Genomic DNA, 19,610 nt, shown 5'->3' with positions numbered 1-19,610 from the left:
AAGGAAGGAAGGAAGGAAGGAAGGAAGGAAGGGAGATTGGAAGGTGTTTGAATGGAGGCTCCCTGCTTGAGTGGCAGTGCTGTAGAGAAGGCATGGGGTATTCATTGACAATTTCAATGCCAGGCATGTGATAACTCCTTAGGAGTTATTGGTCACAGTGGCCACAGAGGTCTCCAAAACAACAGACTATTGTCATTACTCTTGATAACTCACTCTACTTAGATAGTAAGATCCTATTGCTGAAGGCCCCACACATATCAGTTGCAAAATGTAGAGAAATCAATTTCAAACTGCACGGCAAATCTTGTTCCTGGTTAGATTACACACTGCTACAGTTGCTCATTTTGTATCATACTCTATTTAAACTTTATTTTTCAATGTCTCTGTATCCCAGAAATATCTTTCTCATTATCAGTAGACTTACTGCTACCTGGATGGTTTCAGGAAAGTATTGTGGAATCAGGAATGAGCAAACATACCTAAGTCAACCCCAGAGTCTGTCAGCTATTCCACGTTGTCAATATTTGTATCAGTAACACTAACATGGCATTGTCATTTCAAGTCCTGTTTTTGTGTTTGATGACTGGTTCACTCACAGTCAGAGTATAGCTTTACACTGAGTGGAAGCATGTGGCTCAGGAGAGATAATCAGTAACTAAGAGGAAGCTAGGCCACTGATTCAAATAGTTGCTTTGATTGCTATGTTGTACTCAGTTGCCTAATCTTGTGTGTGTGTGTGTGTGTGTGTGTGTGTGTGTGTGTGTGTGTATCTATGTGCTCACATGCACGTGCACGCATACATATGCACACCTGTACATGGGGTGCATACACATGAGTGCATCTATGTGTGAAGGCCAAAAGTCAATATTGAGTGTCTTCCTTTATCATTCTCTCTATTGTTTTTGTGACAAGGTTTTTCTCTGAGTGTAAAACTCATTGATTCATGTAGACTGTCTTGCCATTGAGTTCTGGGAGTCTGCCTGTCCCCACCGCACCGTCTCTATGCTTACAATTACCATAGCTCCTCAGCTTTTTTCCATTTATTTATTTATTTATCCACTTTACATCCTGATTGCCGCCCCCTTCTCCATGTCCCCCTCCTACAGCTCTTCTCCCATCCTTCTCCTCTGAATGGGGGAGCCCCCCCATGTACCAACCCATGTTGGCACATCAAGTCACTGTAAGACTAAACAACCCCCCTCTACTGCACATATATAGCAGATGTGTCACTTGCTTTTCATGCAAGTCCCCCAACAACTGGAGTGGGAGCTGTCCCTGAGTCGGTTGCCTACCCATGGATCCATTCCCCTAACTGAACTGCCTTGTCTGGCTCCTCAGCTTTTTTATACATAGATATGAAGGATTCTAAATTCAGGTCTTCATGCTTGCATGGCAAGCATTTTTACCCAGTGAGTAATCTCCCCCACCCCCAGCCTCACTCAATTGCCTAGCTTTACTTTCATGTATTGCCAGAGGAATAAATAGAAAAGCATACTAGTGCCTGAGACACAATTATGTCTCTCTCCTGAACTGTGGCCATCAGCCTGAAACCTGAGAAGCTAGAGTGATATGCAAGGTTATCACTCCTTACTCTCTATTTAGTTACCTCCAGAGTAGGGGTAAAAAGCCAGAACGGTTGTTTGATGTCATGAATTCAAAATACCCAACTGATTGACTCATTTTTTTCACTACTTATATAATCAACACTCATGTGTAATCAGCATCTGTTCTTTCCATAAGGTATCAGGCTCTTTGTCACCTCTCAAATGCTCCCTTTTAAAAGATTATAAACATTCAACACCCTAAATCGACCCTCTTTGGAGATTTTTCTCACATAAACCTCTCCAGTGATGCCCTAGCTCTCCCCTTGCCTTGGCAGCTGTGTGCACCCAAAGATTTTCCTTCTAATCAAGGCTGAAATCCATTTTGAATTTTCACATTAGCAAACATGGGAGAGTGTGGATCAGCAAATACTATTTTTTTTTCCAGTCATTCCTGATTGGATGATGCATTGAAGGTTTCTACAGACTTCCCAAAGTACCATTAACCTAAACAATGGCACTAAATACTTTGTGGCATCAGACAAGGACATGTCAGGAGATGGCACAAGGTGTCTTTTAGGTTGGCTCAACTAGAGAGGTGATTTAGGAAAGGCGGACTCTCCAGGCTTTACAAACCAGGAACAGCACAAAAGAAAATACGAGAAAACACAGAGGGTACCTGAGCTACTATCTACAGAAAAAGAAATGCCCATTGCAGATGGATTCGTTTTCCTTTCTAAAGATTCGTGTATGGAAAGCCATCAATGTGGCACTCTTCGGTCTGGCATATAATCTTCAGTATACAAATGTGTAGCTTTAAATTTTCTTTTAACAAATCAATGAAATGCATAATAGTTCCATGTCTAATAGCATAATTCAATGAGTTAAAAGTATAATAGCTGTGCTCCTGGGTAGAGTAACCATAAGTGAGCTACTCAGTCTTTCCCAATGACTGAAAAAAAAACGAGCAGTTTTGTACCAGCCACTTCTACTTCCTTTTATATTACAATTCTTCCCGTCACCAGCAGCCTGAAATTATAAAGAGCAAAACATTTAATGAATGTGCTCTCATTAAACGATTCATATCCAGTAACGCTGGGGGAGAGAAAGCCGAGACTCACAGTTTGAATGGTCCTGGAACAACCTTAAGAGCAGCTTGTTAACCATCAGACTGAGGAGTGCTACACTGTTTCAGCAATTTGGAAGCAATTTATTTTATTTATTCTCACCACTGCACTTTTTGGACCTATAATATATTCCATCCATCAGAAAGCTTTATCTCAGCTGGAAAACATGAATTCTTATTTTGGCTTCTAAAACTCCAATTCTTTACTTGATTCTAAGTGCCTTAAAATTGAAATGCTCGTGGTTGACATTTATTCTTATAGGTAAAATACATAGTTACATTCACATTTCAGAAGAGTATGCATTTAAATTCATACCCAGAAAAAATAAATAAATGATAAAAATAAATGAAATGAAATTCACACCTTTTCACGAGTATAATTGAAAATGAAAACTTTCCTGCATTCCTTTGCTTTCAGTTTGCATAATACGTTTCTTATTTACTGTCTATCATAAATATACTATAGTTCCACATCTGTAAAGACCAAATGGCACTGCTACAGGATGCTTTATCTAGCATTGGTATTATTCTATCAGAAGAATCCAATTTGTAGTTCTCATTTCTGGCTAAGAGGTATAAAGATGCTTGAGCTTGAATTCATAAGAATAGGTACATCTTCAAAGTTCCCTGAGGAAAGTAATTAAATAAAAGCATGGAGTAAGTGCCATCCGATGATGCACTTTTGACTGAATGGATGCATACTTGATTCCTTTAAGTTTTGATAGTAAAACTGTGACAAAGCACAGCATAACTGAGCGCTTTAAGAAGTGTTTACTTAGCAAGTGGATGTGATATGGTAAACTAGACCAAATTGCAGCATATACTTACATGCATCTATCTAATGATTACAGAACTACAAGTTTGGGGTATGTGTTCATATCTAATCCAGTGGTGGAGTAAGAGCTATTAAAGAGAGTGCTATTCTGTTTGATTATTCTGTAATTAGTTTTGCATAAAATTTTCATAGATACCCCTACATTAAAATGTATCCTGACAATGACTGCTGAGAGATGGAGAATCATCCCCAAATAGGAACCCCCTTCATCTTTATCCCCAAACCAGATAGTCAGCCCTAAAAACATACTAAAAATATGTACATATAAGCAATGCTAGATGGACTCAGCAGGTTATGTGTGTGTTTAAAGAGAAAGAGGCCACAAATTTGAGAGGGAAGAAGAGAGGAGCTGGAGGAAGGAGAGGAAGAGGAGAAACTACTTAAATACAATACTCACATATGACATTTAAAAGAACTACAGAAGGACAAGGGTGGCCCAAAAAGCACACAAAAAATCATTCTGAGTTCTGATAGAAACTGTCCAAGTTATACATGAATAAATATGCATTGTTTTTATTTCAACACATAACCTCTGTCTATATTAATATCACAAAAATAACTTCCTATAGAAAATATACATGCACTTGGAACCCAGAAGCCAAATTTGGTGTTTTGTGGGTGGTAGCCAAAGTTTTTGAATGGAAAGTTACAAAGTAGTGTTTATTGAACTCCAACAATGAATATGTTGTTGGTAGATAGATAAATGTATAGATATATTCATAGAAAGAATAATAGACTAATGATAAATAAATGGATATTTACATATACATATATAGAAAAATGAGAGACAGACACACATAGACACAGAGACAAATTATAAAATATAGTACTGGGACAAGACATACAAACTGGATTAGATTCAGATTTTCAAAAAGCATCTATCAAGCAACAATGTCTGATTCTGTGTCTACAAGCTTACCAAGCTATTTTGCCTAAATTCACAAGTGAGTTTAATGACCGAGGCACTTGACTCCCTGCCACCTTTGTTTGACCAAAACCACCTGTTAAGGCACTTATGCAAAGCCTTGCTTTCCTGCTCTGCCCACTTTCCCCTTCTACAGCTCTGCTCAGCTGGTTCCTCCAAACAGCCCTTACTGGTTCAATTGTTTTCTCAATTGTGATTGGAGTTAAGGAATAACCATTTGTTCCCCAGGACACACATTTTCCTGGGATTGAGTGAGTTACAGTAATCGACTGAGCTGATGGATGCTTTGGGCAGAACCACTGGAAGGCCCCCGAGGAGCAGATTAAACTCCTGAGCATCCCAAGAAATCTGCCACAATCTAAAACTCCATGAGCTGCTAGTTTGGCATTCATTCCACCATTTCATAGCCAACACTGTGCTTCTGAGCTAAAGAACTGAAATACTCATTCAGCCATAATTTCTCTTGAGACTAGCCAATAAACTAGAGCGGATCAAGCCAACCCACAATTCTTTAAGAAACAGCCACTCAATAGCAATGTACTGTTCATCTTACTCTGAGCTAAATACCTTGATTTTGATATGTGTGTTAAGAAGGGAAATGCAATTGTGCAATTTTTAATTGAGATGTGCTCATTTCCATTTTAATTGTTAATACAGTTCTCTATAGGAAACAACACATCCATGGGAAAGAGGAGGAAAAGCCCAAGAGTGCATGCCTAGAAGATTCACTTGCTTTCTTTAAGCATGAGATACCCACCATCTTCCACAAGATGGCAGGCAGTTTTCATTTTACTATTGGTGATCAAGAGGAAATTGTTCCACTCTCAAATGACAACAACCCCAGGTAGCTAGGGTGACATTTGCTTTACATTATGATACACACTAATTAATCATTAGTGATCCCAGAAGTAAGTCTGCTAAAAATCCTTTGCAATGGCTTTTCCCAGCAGGGGCTTTCAATATTGATACTATTACATGCACATATGTTCAGCCAGTATATGTTCTAGCCATGGTTTTAAGTTTTTAGGGTATTTTAATTAATATTGCCTCGATTAATATTTATGTCTCATTCAGAAGGGAAAACAGCAAGGCTAGTAAAAGTAAAAACAGGAAGGGAAAACAATAAACAGGGCTTTGCAGAGCTGACGGCAGCTGCCGAACGTTCAGCAGGACGCATCTCTGTCTTCAGGCAGCTCACATCTCCAACTTTGTCTCTGGCCTGCCTCTCAGTTACCAAAACTAACATCTGCTTTAAAAAACCAAAAAAGAAAAAAAAAACCCAAAGCAAAACAAAACAAAACAAAAAACCTTGGCTGGCACTGTCACTGGACACAGCTTGTATCCTAAGACATTAAAGTACAAAAGTTAAAACAAAAACAAACAAATACACACATACACGAAATCCAGAATCTCAGATATCCCAAATTGGCCTCTATTTTATAGCTGAGGCTAGTATGTACCTGAGGCTAACTTTGCACTCCTAATCCTCCTGCCTCTACCCTTGCCCAGTGTTTGGATGACACACATACACTAACATGCCCAGTTGTATGCAGTACTAAAGAAGGAACTCAGAACTTCTAGTGTGAGACCTAACTACTCACTCAACAAACTGAACTACAGTTCCTTGTCCCCTCAACTGACAAGAAATGCTCATATTGCCTTCTAACATGGACCTGATTCCTTTGCAAAAGTTTGGTTGTGCTATGTAAGTGTGATGAGCTTCAGCTGTGATCCAAGAACAGAAGCACTGATGTTCTACTTGCAGACAAAGAGTCTTCCAAAAGAGCTTCATCAATCAACTGAGTAGCTACAGCTGGCCTGCTTTGTTCCACCACCTCAAGCTGTACCAGAGTAAAAGTTATCTGCCTGTGTCCATTCCGTTGGTGGTAGGAACTATGAGTTTTAGACTCTCACCTTGTTTTCAATTATAACTGGCTACTTCCCACTCAGTCCAGGTACACGCCCACCCCAGTCCACAATAGTTTCTCTCTTGAAATTTGTCTATTATTCTTTCACTGTGACTTAGCTTTCCTCTGATAATGACACCTCCCTCACAACAGTGTTTTTCGAACTATGATGTGCACAGGAATCACCTGGCGATCTTGCTAGAATTCAAATGCCAACCCAGTAGGACAGCAGTGAGACCTGAAAGTGTGTCCTTCTCAGATGATCCTGGAACATGTCAGTTCACTAGCCACACTGAACTTAGTAAATCTCTGGGAATTTCTTTTTTTGTCTACATATTTTTTATTGCACATGTGCTGAAATAGAGGGGCCAGGCAGGAATTTCTTAATCCCGTGTTGACTACTCTGGAGCTCTTTCCACCAAGAACTCCGCTTTTGAAGGCCTCCTCCTCCAACTCGCAAACTAAACTGTCTTTACTGTCATCACAAGATCTCCATCTCAGGCATTTCATTGCATTCCAGAAGGTTCTGGAACCCAGATTGCCATTTTCTCTCCACCATATCTTATTGAAGTTTCACTTTTATGTGACTAAATTCATTTAACCCTGATCTGTCTTATTTCAATAATTTTCATCTATTTCAATCAGCTCTGCCAAGGCAGCTATGCCATGAACATTTCATCACCTAACATGAATCTTACACTAGAATCTTAATCTGTAGAACATTCCTGTCTTATCTCAGCCTCCAAAAAGAACTTTCTGACTCTACACTCTCTTACTCCAATGAAACATATGATCTCACTCCACTGGACTCTCCACTCATTGGTCCCCCTCCATAGTCTTATGTTTGTAACACTCCTTGTGGCCTCCATTTCTAGCAGTCTATAGATTGAGACTGTGCTGAATGCCTTTTACTCTGTAACCAATAACAATCTGTTTTCCTTTATTTCATCTTTCCCGATACTGCTGTGCTAAATTTAATAAAAATGCCCCATACCTATTATTCCACTTATTCCCACCTATAAAGATTGTAGTGAACACTCACACAACTCATCCTACAGTGACCCCCACTGTGTAGCCTTACGTTCCAATTTGCGACACTGCTGCATGACCCTAACTTGGCTCCTGACTTCTCCCTTGAATAGATATCTTTAGTTTTGTCCCTTCTACCTCAGTCTTTTGGTTATCTTTGCTCGATCTCTCTCTCTTTCTCTCCCTTTCTCTCTCCCTCTCTCTCTTTCTCTCTCTCTCTCTCTCTCTTAGATTTAGCTTCCAAAGTGTGTCTTAACAAATTGTAGCATTCTAATACATTTCCTCTTAACTTTTTCTGTATAGTATTTTTCTTTAAGCCTTTGAGTCTACCCTGATGTATTTCAAGGTTTTCAGTTATAATGTTTTACTTATCCATTGGCTTTTATTGCTACCCAGTACACGTGCCTCTTTTTAAGTTTAGTCATTTATTTTATTAGATATTTTATTTATTTGCACTTCAAATGTTATCCCCTTTCCCGATTTCTACCCCAGAACCCCCATATCATGTCCCCTCCTCCTGCTTCCATGAGGGTGCTCCTCCACCCACTCATCCACTCCTGCCTCCCCATGCTTGCATTCTCCTACACTGGGGCATGGGGCCTTCTTGGTACCAAGGGCCTCTTCTCCCATTGATGCCTGACAAGGCCATCCTCTGTTATTTATACAGCTGGAGTCATGGGTCCCTCCATGTGTACTCCATGGTTGGTGGTTTAGATCCTGGGGGCTCTGGTTAGTTAGTATTGTTGTTCTTCCTATGGGGTTGCAAATCTCTTAAGCTCCTTCAGTCCTTCCCCTAACTCCTCCATTGAGGACCCCATGATCAGTTCAATGGTTGACTTCAAGGATCTGCCTCCCAATACACATTCTCACATCTCCCTCACTCACCATGATCTAACCTAACCAACAATGGTCTCAAGAATCTTACTTCTTGCTCATTCGTGGAATCGCCTACATTTTATTACTTAACATTCTTCACACTGCTGAGAATGAAACCTGGGAGCCCTTATGTCTCTGTTTCATGCTCTGCATTTTCTATTTTATCCTTTTTCCTCCTGGGCTATCATAAATGGTCTGATAAATGTAAAACAAATTACTGCTTTTTTGTTTTGTTTTGTTTTGTTTTAAGGCAGGGTCTCACTATGTATTGTTGGCTATCCTGGAACTCACTATGTATATCAAGCTGGCCTCAAACTCAGAGAGATTCACTTGTCTCCTAAAAGCTAAGATTACAAGTATGTGCCACTATGCTCATTCTAAAATAATACTTTTAAGTAAAAGTAATTCTCTTGATTTCAATGTTTCTCATATAATATATGTACTAGCTTTTCATATAGCATTTTTATTTTGTACATTCATTGGTATTTACCTACACCTGTTTACTAACACTCCTAACATTGCTGGACTGTCAGGTTTTTGAAAACTGATTTCTATGTCTCTTATGAATGTTCACAAAGCACTTGGAACACAGTAAATGCTCCATACATTTTAAAATAAGTGAGCCATCATATATAAAGCAAGCAACAACATATTTAGAAGTCTCAGCCAATGTTTTCCCTCTTCAATATTTGCCCATCCGTGGTTATCGAACCAACACATCAAGCTTAACATGGCTCCAGCCAAAATCATTAGCATCCCCAGCACCATACCGCTCTTCCTGCAGTGGTTCCAATATCAGATCATAGCAGTGCAATGCCTGCAAAGCTTGAAGTCATCTGCTTCCCTCATCCTTTTCTTACCCTGCACAGCCAATCAACCATTAACTCCCATGGATTCCAACATCTGCAATAGCTTGCAGTGCCATGATCTCTCAGTTTCCTCCTCCCAAATACAGACACAGACCAGTTCCTGCTCTTATAGTCCTAAAAATACCGGCTAAAATTATTGTCCTGCTGTTACCACTTGCTAGTACCATCTCTCCTATACAATTGTTCCTGACTCATCTTCACGGAAAAAAAAAATCTGATAACATTAACTCTCTCTTGGTAACTCGACAAGGACTTCTCAGTTTCTATAAGTTGAAGTTTGAATTCTTCAGCCTGACTTGAAAGCTCCTCTACTACCATCTGCCTTCCAAATTCCCTTTCAGCTTCACTGCCATTATATTTATCCCTGTCTCTATCTTGAGATATTTCTAATCCAAATGTTCACCTGCCTGACAATAGAGGAAGAAATTTTAAGAGGACACAGATGAGAAAAAAATGATGAGTTACTTAAAATATGATATGATTCACTAGACAAACTGCTGTGGTTTAAACCACAGCAACTGTTGGAAACAGATGTGGAGACCAACCGCCAAACATTAGATGGAGCTTGGGGAATCCTGTTGAAGAGGTGAAAGGAAGGATGTAGGAGCCAGAGGGGTCAAGGACACAAGAAAACATACATAAACAACTAGACTGAGCTCGTAGGTGTTCATAGAGACTGAACTACTAAGCAGGCAGCCTGCATGGTTCTAACCTAGGCCTTCTGCATATATGCTATGGTTGTGTAGCTTGGTCTTCTTGTGATTGTTCTAACAGTGGGAGCAGGAGCTGTCTCTGACTCTGTTGCTTGCCTTTGGGACCCTTTCCTCCTTCTGAGTCACCTAGTCTAGCAATAACAGCAAAGAAGTCTCCTAATCTTAGAGTAACTTGATGTGCCATGGGTGCTGGCTATCCATGGGAGGCCTGTCTTTTTCTGAAGAGAAAAGGAGGAAGGGTGGGTGGAGGTGAAGAGAGAGGAGGGGATGGAAGAAACTTGGAGTAAAAAAAAGGGAAGGGAAACTGCAGTTGAGATGTTAAACAAATACAAATTTAAAAATCAGGTGAAAAAATAAAGTAGCATCTTTTGAGAAGTTGAAATCTATAAAATAAAAAATAAATAAATATTAAAAATAAATAAATAAAAGACTTTAGATGAAATTTGGATAAAATCAGTCAATTTCTCTCTAGGTTGAGGGCCTAGAAGAGGTTCATGAGGTAAGATCTTCTGGAAGTGGGCTGTGGTATCATCATTTGCAACAAATTTCCCAAGAGATTCTCATATACTCAGTCCCGAAAACAACTATCTCTAGAAGCTGTACTTGCCTTCATTATTTGAAGGGAGTGAGAGGCAGTGTGTGTCCTAGTGCATACAGGGTGCTGAAAGGACATTGGATAAAGAATCAGAAGAGCCTCAGTTTAGGGGAATGGAGGGCAGGAGGTGGGAGTGGGTGGGTGGGTGGATGGGGGATGGGAGAATGGGATAGGGGGTTTCCGGGAGGAGGGGAAACTGGGAAAGAGGATAACATTTGAAATGTAAATAAAGAAAATATCCAATAAAAAATATCAGAAGAGCCAGGCAGTGATGATGATACACACCTTTAACCCCAGCATCCAGGAAGCAGAGGCAAGAGGATCTCTGTGGATTTGAGGTCAGCCTGGTCTACATACGGAGTTAGTTCGACAGCCAGGGCTACCTACACAAAAGAAACCCTGTCTCCACACGTCCCCCACCCACCAAAAGAGTCAGAAGTGTGGGGTTCTTTGCTTAAATTTGGTTTTCATTTCGCTATGTGCTTGAATAAACTGCTTACCACAATATGCATTTGCCGCCACAGGAGTTATTGTTTCCTGGAAGCCATGGCCCACCATCATACATCCTGAAGTTTCATGCCACCTTACTAAGTTTTATGCCATCATCCTGAACTATGAGTTAGGAAATGACTGGAAACGTGACTCAAATGTTACAATGCCAGTCAATCTTATACAAGAGGTCAAGCTTTGTCCCCTTGTTGTTGGCCTGCCCAATATATACATATATGTGTGTATACATATATATATATATATATATGTATATATATATATATATGTATATATATATATAATGTAATACTGACTTATACAATGTATTCATTTAGTTAACTTCTTTCATATGTATTATACCGCTGAACTATTAGCTAAATGATAGTAAATATTGTGGCTGATGTGTTGGTTCAGTGCTGCATCATTTGGGCCTGGAACAACATCTGGCATTCAACAAAATGTAGCTACACAAGTGTTCTCCTTCCTTTACAAGGCCCTCCGTGCAGTCTTCCAACCCCACTCTCTAGCCTCACTCTCATACACTTGCACTCTTGCTTTACACCCCACCCCTTAGATCTGTAGCTTCAAAAATGGCATAAATTAGGAAGGTTGGTAATAGAAAATGACTGGTCTCCATTTTCTACTGCCTTATCTATTTGAATGAATCTTCAAGTAAGGAAAATCATCTTCCAGAGCAGTTATCTAATTAAGGATGGTAAAATATATTTTTCCAGCTAAGACCTACAAAGGAAAAGATACCTTCTCCTTTGCTATTGGGCTTGCTAGTTATACTAACATAGGAGATCTTGAATCTCTACCTAAAGAAATAAATATTAAAGGTAGATCTATTTTTATGTACTTCTAGTGTAGTCATGGAAGCAGCTGCCATTTCAAACATGAATAAACAAATTGGAACCATCTATAGAACTGATGTAATTTAGTGTGGAAAGACCACAATGCCCTTTAAGCAGAGGGAGGGTTTGGGAGGATTCAGAAAACCCATGTAAGTGATAGAAGAGTGCCTATACACACCAGGTTGCTTAGTAAATAAAGATGTGTTGAGTGGATATACAAATCTAGTTCTTATCAAAGGCCAAACATTTAAAAAAAATACTAGATGGCACAGAGAGTAACTTAACTCTTAAGGATTTCATTTCAATCTGTTGAAGAACCAAAGGAAAAGAAACAACCTCCAAAGGACAGATTTATACTTTCATTTAAAATAAATTAAGCACTCTCCTTTCCTCCCTGTTGAATCCCAAGAAAATGTCAGGTCTTTCAAGATCTAGCCAAGACTATATTTCAGGGTTATTGGAATCAATGATCATTTTGGCCTCTCAGCCTCCCAGGAGATATTCTTTTTTAGTGCCTAGCAGCAAGCAATTGACTCCAAGAGAAATATTGTGGTCAGTTTTCCAGCTGTCAGTTGAGAAGTTAGCTTGTGATCTGTTGATTAACCTCTTTTTGGGAGTAGGTTGTGGACTCAAACACTAAATGGCAACAAAGGGAAATTCCTAATTCTTTGTTTTCAAAGATTGATGGGGGAAAGTTGGGTAGTAAGACTCTTGGCTTTTCTGGTCCTCATTTGACAGATGAAGACTGGGACTCAGAGACACATAGACTTATTTCTTTCCCCCAAAGAACTGTTACTTCAATTTTAGCAGAAATTTATTATGGATTAAAATCTGCCTTGTTGAGTGACTTCCAGCAATGTTTTTATCTTTTTATAAACTTCCTAAATGGTAACGAAGAAGGCATTAAAAAGTTGATATATGGTGTCTCTGTGGACCCAAAAGCCCATAATAATCCACTGATTCAGAAAGAGGTAGGTTTACAGACTACTGGGATAGCTAGTCTCTTCACCCTGTTCACCACATGAGGTGACTCCAAGTATTATCATTGAACTCTACTGTAAACATTGTACAATGGGAAAATAAGAAGCATCCCACTATTCAGGATTTTATATGCTTAACACTAGTCAACTAGTGGTACCGAGTGCTAAAACAAATCTCATCTCTCTCTCTCTCTCTCTCTCTCTCTCTCTCTCTCTCTCTCTCTCTCTCTCTCTCTCTCTCTCTCTCTCTCTCTCTCTCTCTCTCTCTCTCTCTCTCACACACACACACACACACACACACATATATTTATTTATTTATTTATTTTTATGTCATTTATTTGTGTGTGTGTGTGTGCGCGCATGTGTATGTGTTTCTACTCCCTTTCGCTCAAACTTTGCAACTTTCCCCCAGCCTAATATGCTATTTGTAAAAATGTGATATTCACATTGAATGCTAACTAATTATAGCTTTTTTGAGATTTTAGTCAGAATCAATCCATCTATTCTTCTACAGAAACTTATAGCTCTTTGCAGGTCAATTGTTATCAGAAGGTTGTTGAATATATATAACTTCCACTGTGAGATTGCAAGCACCTGTAAGTCAGGGGCTTTATGTTGTTTGTCTCAGTATACCACCGGACCCAATACAATGTGTGTTAGTGCTTTGCTAAATACCAAGAGCTCATTAAACCACATTGAACTAATTAATCAAAAACTAAAATCCATTCTTTCTAGACCACAACTCCTTTTCAAACCCCAACCTGGACACTCTTAGAGTTGGAGAAGCTAAATTATAGTGTGGGAAAAAACCTTTGTGTTGTCTAAAGTTCATAACAATAGGATTCTCAATCCAGAACTGTAACTTCCTGATGGGTAAACCCAAGTAAATCATTCCCCCATGTGAGTTTCAGTTTTGCTTGTCTATAAAATAATTTGTGTGTGGTGTCCAGTTTTAATTGTCAACCTGGGACAATCTAGAATCATCTGGGGAAAGAGCATTAATGAGGGATTGTCTTCATTTGGGTGGCCTTTAGTCAGGACAGTCGGGGACAGTTTTCATTGGTGGGAACACCAACCTACTGTGAGTGGTACGATTCCCTGAGCATCCTGGTTTATAGAAAATGTGGAAAAGGTAAACTGAGTAGTGCTCTTGACTGTGGGTATGACCTGCCAAGTTGTTTAAAGTTTCAGCCACCTTGACTTCTGCCAAATGAAGAACGATATGCCAGAATTATGAGCTGAATAAACCCTTCCTCCCTTAAGGTACTTCTGCCAGGGTATGTTATTAGAGCAACAGGAAAGGAAATGAAGACAGGATGCAACTACTGTCATGAATTTTTTGAAAGGAATAAATTTAGATAAGTATGTGTACAAGCATATACATGTGTGTGTATCATGCATCAGAGTTTAGATTCTTGTCCCTGTTGATGATAGACAAAGGCCCAGTGTAGAAGTAGCAAGCATTAATTCATGCTACATATGTAGCCAGCCCCCAAGTAAGTAAGCAAATAGTTTCTTTTTAGTTAGCTTCTAATGTTATAAGATCTGTGCCAAGCTGTACAGGGGAAATGAAGCGGCAACTTCTGTCTTCTAATATAGAAGAATCTATTAGTAGTGGTAAGGAAAACATCAGAGGCCAGATATGGTAGCCCACACCTTTAATTCCAGCACTTGGAAGGCAGATACAGGCAGATCTCTGTGAATTTGAAGCCAGCCTGGTCTATAAGTTTCGGGATAGTCAAAGCTAGATAATAGGGAGACCTTGTCTCAAACAAAATGAATGAAAAGGGAAAGAAAAGAAAAGAAAAACTTCAGAAGCATATGTAAAGAATCTCAGAGGCCATTTTGCTAGTGGTCAACAATATTCATAAAAAGAGCATGTTTAAATGGGTAGCAGATTTTGAAAGAGCTTGAAAGTCATCTGAAAAAAATTATTTAGGACATAGTAAAAGCCAGGAGAACAAGTAGACATTGCAGTCAGAAGCAATGACATGTGGGAAAGACAGGATAGGACCTTATACAGCCAAATGCTAAATCTAAATTCCTCTGAGCTCAGGTAATAGGGCAGAGGATTTAGGGGGAATATATATTGGATCTTGGGAGGACCAGGGTACTAGATTTAAAGAAACATTGTTAGTGGCCCATGGATTCTCTCAACTGGAGAACTAATTTCTAATTTAGGGAGTGTTTTTAATGAGGTCATGCTTTAAATGTGCATAAAATACCCACTATCCAAAAGTGGCCAGGACCACTGAGCTAGAGGACTGAAATAAAGAGGCTCATTATTTTTTGCCCAACCTCCAAATTTAGGGGCTCCTTAGACCTTTTCATGTATAACAGCTGTCCTTCCCCCATGGCAGATGGCCTCAGTGCAAGGTGGATAGTGACTCCCCTACATGGACAACAGAGCTACTACACAAGACCTCACAAACGTAAGCATAGCTCCTCTTTCCTCCCTTACCCAAAGCCAGGCTTCTTGCCTCACCTTGGACCGACAGGATTAGTAGAACCTACTGTGATCATCCCAGAAGAGCATGCTGCACTTGACTCCCAGGGAAGGCTGCCTGTGCCTTCGTTTGCCTGGTGTCGAGGAAGATATCATATTGATGGCCCTCCAGCTGGCTTTGTTGTGCTCTAATAATAAAAATGCTCGGGCTCTAAACCAATGAGGTCATGGACTGAAGAGGAGAGGCACAAGCCCTGTGTCCCACACTGCTTTCCCCAAGCCCACCACCTGCTGACTGGGAAACTTGTCTTTGGCAGGAAAGAGGATGGTGAATGGGGAAAGGCCAGGTGGTGAGGTGGTTTGCTCTTGGAGAGTGGCTAGAAAGAAGGCAGCTTTGTGAGCCTCTGGCTCTGTGTGGGCCAGAGACAAATAGGAAGCGCCCTTATCAGGTGAGCTGGAGTGCCAATCAGCTCACTCCATCATCTGCTGTCTTTCCTCCCCTAAACATTTACTCATGCACAGGTCTCTGGGCTGTTTATTTTCTTTTAGAAAAGGGGGATCTGTGTGTCAGCTCATTTGCATTCTTCGGTTCCAAACAAAACCATATTAAAGTGTTTGAAGAGTACAGCTAACTAGGAAGCCTATTTGCAATGGAAGGGAAAAAGTCCTTATACTGAAAGGGAATCAATGTAGTAATTGTATTTTCATGCCAAGTACAATGCTTGCATTATGGAAGGAAAAACAAAACAAAACAATTCTTTCCCATTCATTCTGATCAGCAAGCCTGAATGGGATGGTTAGGAACTTAGGATCTTTTTCAGCGGCCTTTAGATCTACTGGTGGTTTTCTTCATTTTTACCAATTTGTTTTGAAAATTGTGAATGCAAGGAGATGAAAGAAAAGGAAGCAGGGAGCAGCAGCTTCAGCAGTGACCTGGTGTCTGTCCCTCCAGAAGTGTAGATTCAGTCTCTTGTCTTACTTGCGAAACAGATGGTGTTTTATGCTTAACATAATCAGCACCGCCTCTCTATCTGTGCCCCTAACCTTCTCCACCTGTGTGAAACCTAATCAGTGCCTAATGAACATGCTTGGAGCTGTCTGGATGAAATTAGTCCCAGTAGGAGCTGGCCTTCAGGTACCCAGCAGTCTCTTAAAGCCTTGTAGCTGAAAAAGACAAGAAATCTTTACATCATGGATAATTAAATAAAAGTCTGCCTCTGCTAAATACTTGTCCACCCTTAGAGACAGACAACATTCAAGATATTATTTTGTTTAGTAAATGCAATCCCCTCTCCCCCCTGCAACAATATGCAAACATTTGCAGTTTAGATTTCATCTAAAGACATGAGACATCAAGTGCCTGCTCATTCGTTCCCATGTTGGATGTGAGCTGCTTTCATAGGTCACAGTCTCCTTTGTGCCAATGTACACATGCTGATGACCACAACATTTAGACTAAGCATGCCAAAAAGCTGCTCACTGCTCCACCCTTTGACAAAGCTATGGTTTGGAAACAAGGGAATGAAGAGGTGAATTTGTTTATGGTGCTGACCTAAACTTAGGTACACACCATGCCATAACACACACACAAACACACACACAAAACTATGGCATTAGATAATTGTCACTGGTACATTTAAACCTATATGAAAAACTGTAACAACCTAGAAGCCTCTGGGCAATGAGTCAATCACTATGAAAGAACTCAATGAAGGAATTCACCTTTTTCTGGTCAAAAGCTGTTCTTTTGATGACATAACCAGGTCAATGGGTCATGGTAGTTCCATTACCTCACCTTGAGTTGAACTCTCTTAATGACATACGAAAATATAAATCATCATGGATTAACTAGAATGCCTCTCTCCTCACCCTACCCCATGTCATGTCTTTAATGTGTATAAGCACTGAGAACCCACAGATTTTGTTCCTAGACTCTTCATCTCCCTGTGAATGTAACCAAGGGTCACATTAGTGCCTTTCATTTCTTCCTTACGGAATCTACAGGCGCCTTATTTGTGATCCAGTTGTATAGAGTTACAGGCAATATGAAACCCGGATTTGCTTAGCTAGAGATCATAGGATCATCTCCTTGTCCTAGCCTGGACGTCAACCTCCAAAATAATTTTAATAAGCTATATCCCATGCCACAAAGCTTGCCAGTCATTTGTTCCGGTGAATAACGTTTTATTAGACTGTATCCTTGTCTGTCTCTTTGGCTTAGAGGTGCTTTATTACCGCAAAAGTGGAGCTGAATTGTTGTGACATAAAGAATGATATACAAAGCTTAGAAGTACTTAGATGTAGAGCCCCTTACAGGAAATGTTTGCTAATCTCTACAGTGCAGAGCGCTAGCTGTGCTACGTGTTTCTTTCCACACAGCTAGTCTTCCTGTCTCTAGTGTGCAAAGGGAAAATGCTGTGATACTTCTCATCAAGGGCGCATCATAAATGTCACAGCCAACACTCTGATAAATAAAAAGCAGGTAGACAAGAGGAAAACAACACATTCATCTGATCAAGATTTCTTGTGACACAGGAGCCTTCAGAAACGAGGTTCACAGGAAACTTTATTTCTAATGTCTAAGCAACAGACCTACATTTGATGACATATTGGCAGCTACACAGATAAATTACAAGACAAAGAGTAAAATCTAATGGCAATGGACTGATGAGGAAACCCAGCATAGCCTGTCTCTTCAGAGTCTGCTTGGCCTCACTGGTTTAGCTTATCTTCCTCCAAGATATTATTAGTCAAGACCCTTCTGAAGCAAGGATCTAAGACTGGAGACCAGACAATATATGCTAAAGAATTTATGTTTTGGGAGGGTATTCATGAATATACTTTAACCCATATTGGCCTCTAAGGCACTATGGCCTTGAACTTTCAGCAATCCTGCCACCTCAGCATCCAAGTGATGGAATTACCATTGTGAGCCACCACACCTACCCTAGTCAATTTCTTCCTGGATGGATCCTGCCATAAAAATATAGATAAACATTAAGTGTCTAGATTTCATTGCTATTTTGAGCTGGGAGAAAAGTTATTGTTTCTATGGTTTGCTTTGAGGAAGAGAATGCTAGTATCTATTAATAACTTCAAGAAAGAAATGAAGAGAGGTGCTTGTTTTGGCAGCACATAAAATTGGAATGATACAGAGAAGATTAGCATAGCCCCTGTGCAAGGATGACACAACGCTTTATGAAGCGTTCCATATTTTTAAATCCAGACACTATTGTGGATGCCAGCAAGTGCTGGATGACAGGAGCCTGATTTAGCTGTCTCCTGAGAGGCTCTGACAGTACCCGACTAATACAGAAGTAGAGGCTCACAGCCATCCATTGGACCGAGTACAGGGTCCCCAATGAAGGAGCTAGAGAAAGGACCCAAGGAACTGAAGGGTTTGCAGCCCCTTAGGATGAACAACAATATGAACTAACTAGTACTCTCAGAGCTCCCAGGGACTAAAACTCCAACCAAAGAGTACACATGGTGGGACTCATGGCTCCAGAAGCATATGTAGCAGAGGATGTCCTAGTCCATTATCAATGGGAGGAGAGGCCCTTGGCCCTGTGAAGGTTCTATGCCCCAGTGTAGGGGAATGCCAGGGCCAGGAAGCAGGAGAGGGTGGGTTGGTGAGCAGGGGGAGGGGGAAGAAACAAGTGTTTGTTGTTGTTGTTTACTTTTTTATTTTGTTTTATTTTATTTCTTTTTTGGAGGGGAAACTGGGAAAAGAGATATCATATGACATGCAAATAAAGGAAATATCTAATTAAAAATGTTACACTTGTGTTTTAAACTTTAGCGATGATAAAATTTTGGCTACTTCACGAAAAAATTTAAATTTCTGAGAGAAAAAAAAGAAATGAAGAGAGAATACAGGAGAGCATGAGGTCATTGAGATCTTCTGAGGATCTACAAATGTCTTTCAATTTAAAGGATTCAAAATGTCAAATTGCTATACTTTAAGAGATCATTTTTCTGAGCTACAAAACATCTGCCTTTAACCCCGCCTCAGCCCCTATTAGTTACTGGAATTGTTAGGATCATAGTTTGGGTTTTAGCAACTATAGCAAGCTTGATGCAGTTGCCTATCTTCAATAAGCCAATTAAAGAATAAATAATAGTGCTCGCTTCTGCAACACACTATTCTAAAATTTGAACAATACAGAGAAGAATAGCAAGGCCCCTGTGTAACGATGACACCCAAATTCATGAAGCATTCCATATTTTTGAGCTAAAATCAACCAGACATAAACAAAGAGAATGATATGAAGAATCAACAAAATCAAGAGTTGGTTCTTTGAGAAAATCAACAAGATAGATAAACTTTTAGCCAAATTAACTAAAGGGGCATGGGGATAGTATCCAAATTAACAAAATCAGAAATTAAAAGGGAGAAAAACAGAAATTGATAAAATTAAAAAA

General features: G+C 39.8%; 2 non-coding genes across 2 annotated transcripts; both read left to right on the top strand.

The window, feature by feature from the left end:
• Positions 1–18,301: 18,301 nt before the first annotated feature.
• LOC116095873 lies at positions 18,302–18,403 on the top strand. The gene has a single exon (XR_004120748.1). It is a non-coding gene; the product is annotated as a U6 spliceosomal RNA (small nuclear RNA).
• A 905-nt stretch (positions 18,404–19,308) lies between these two features.
• On the top strand, positions 19,309–19,416 carry LOC116095928. The gene has a single exon (XR_004120764.1). It is a non-coding gene; the product is annotated as a U6 spliceosomal RNA (small nuclear RNA).
• The last annotated feature ends 194 nt before the right edge of the window (positions 19,417–19,610 follow it).

Source organism: Mastomys coucha, chromosome X (assembly GCF_008632895.1).
Source record: "Mastomys coucha isolate ucsf_1 chromosome X, UCSF_Mcou_1, whole genome shotgun sequence".
Classification (NCBI taxonomy): Eukaryota; Metazoa; Chordata; class Mammalia; order Rodentia; family Muridae; genus Mastomys; species Mastomys coucha.
This window is presented reverse-complemented; position numbering and strand designations above follow the sequence as displayed.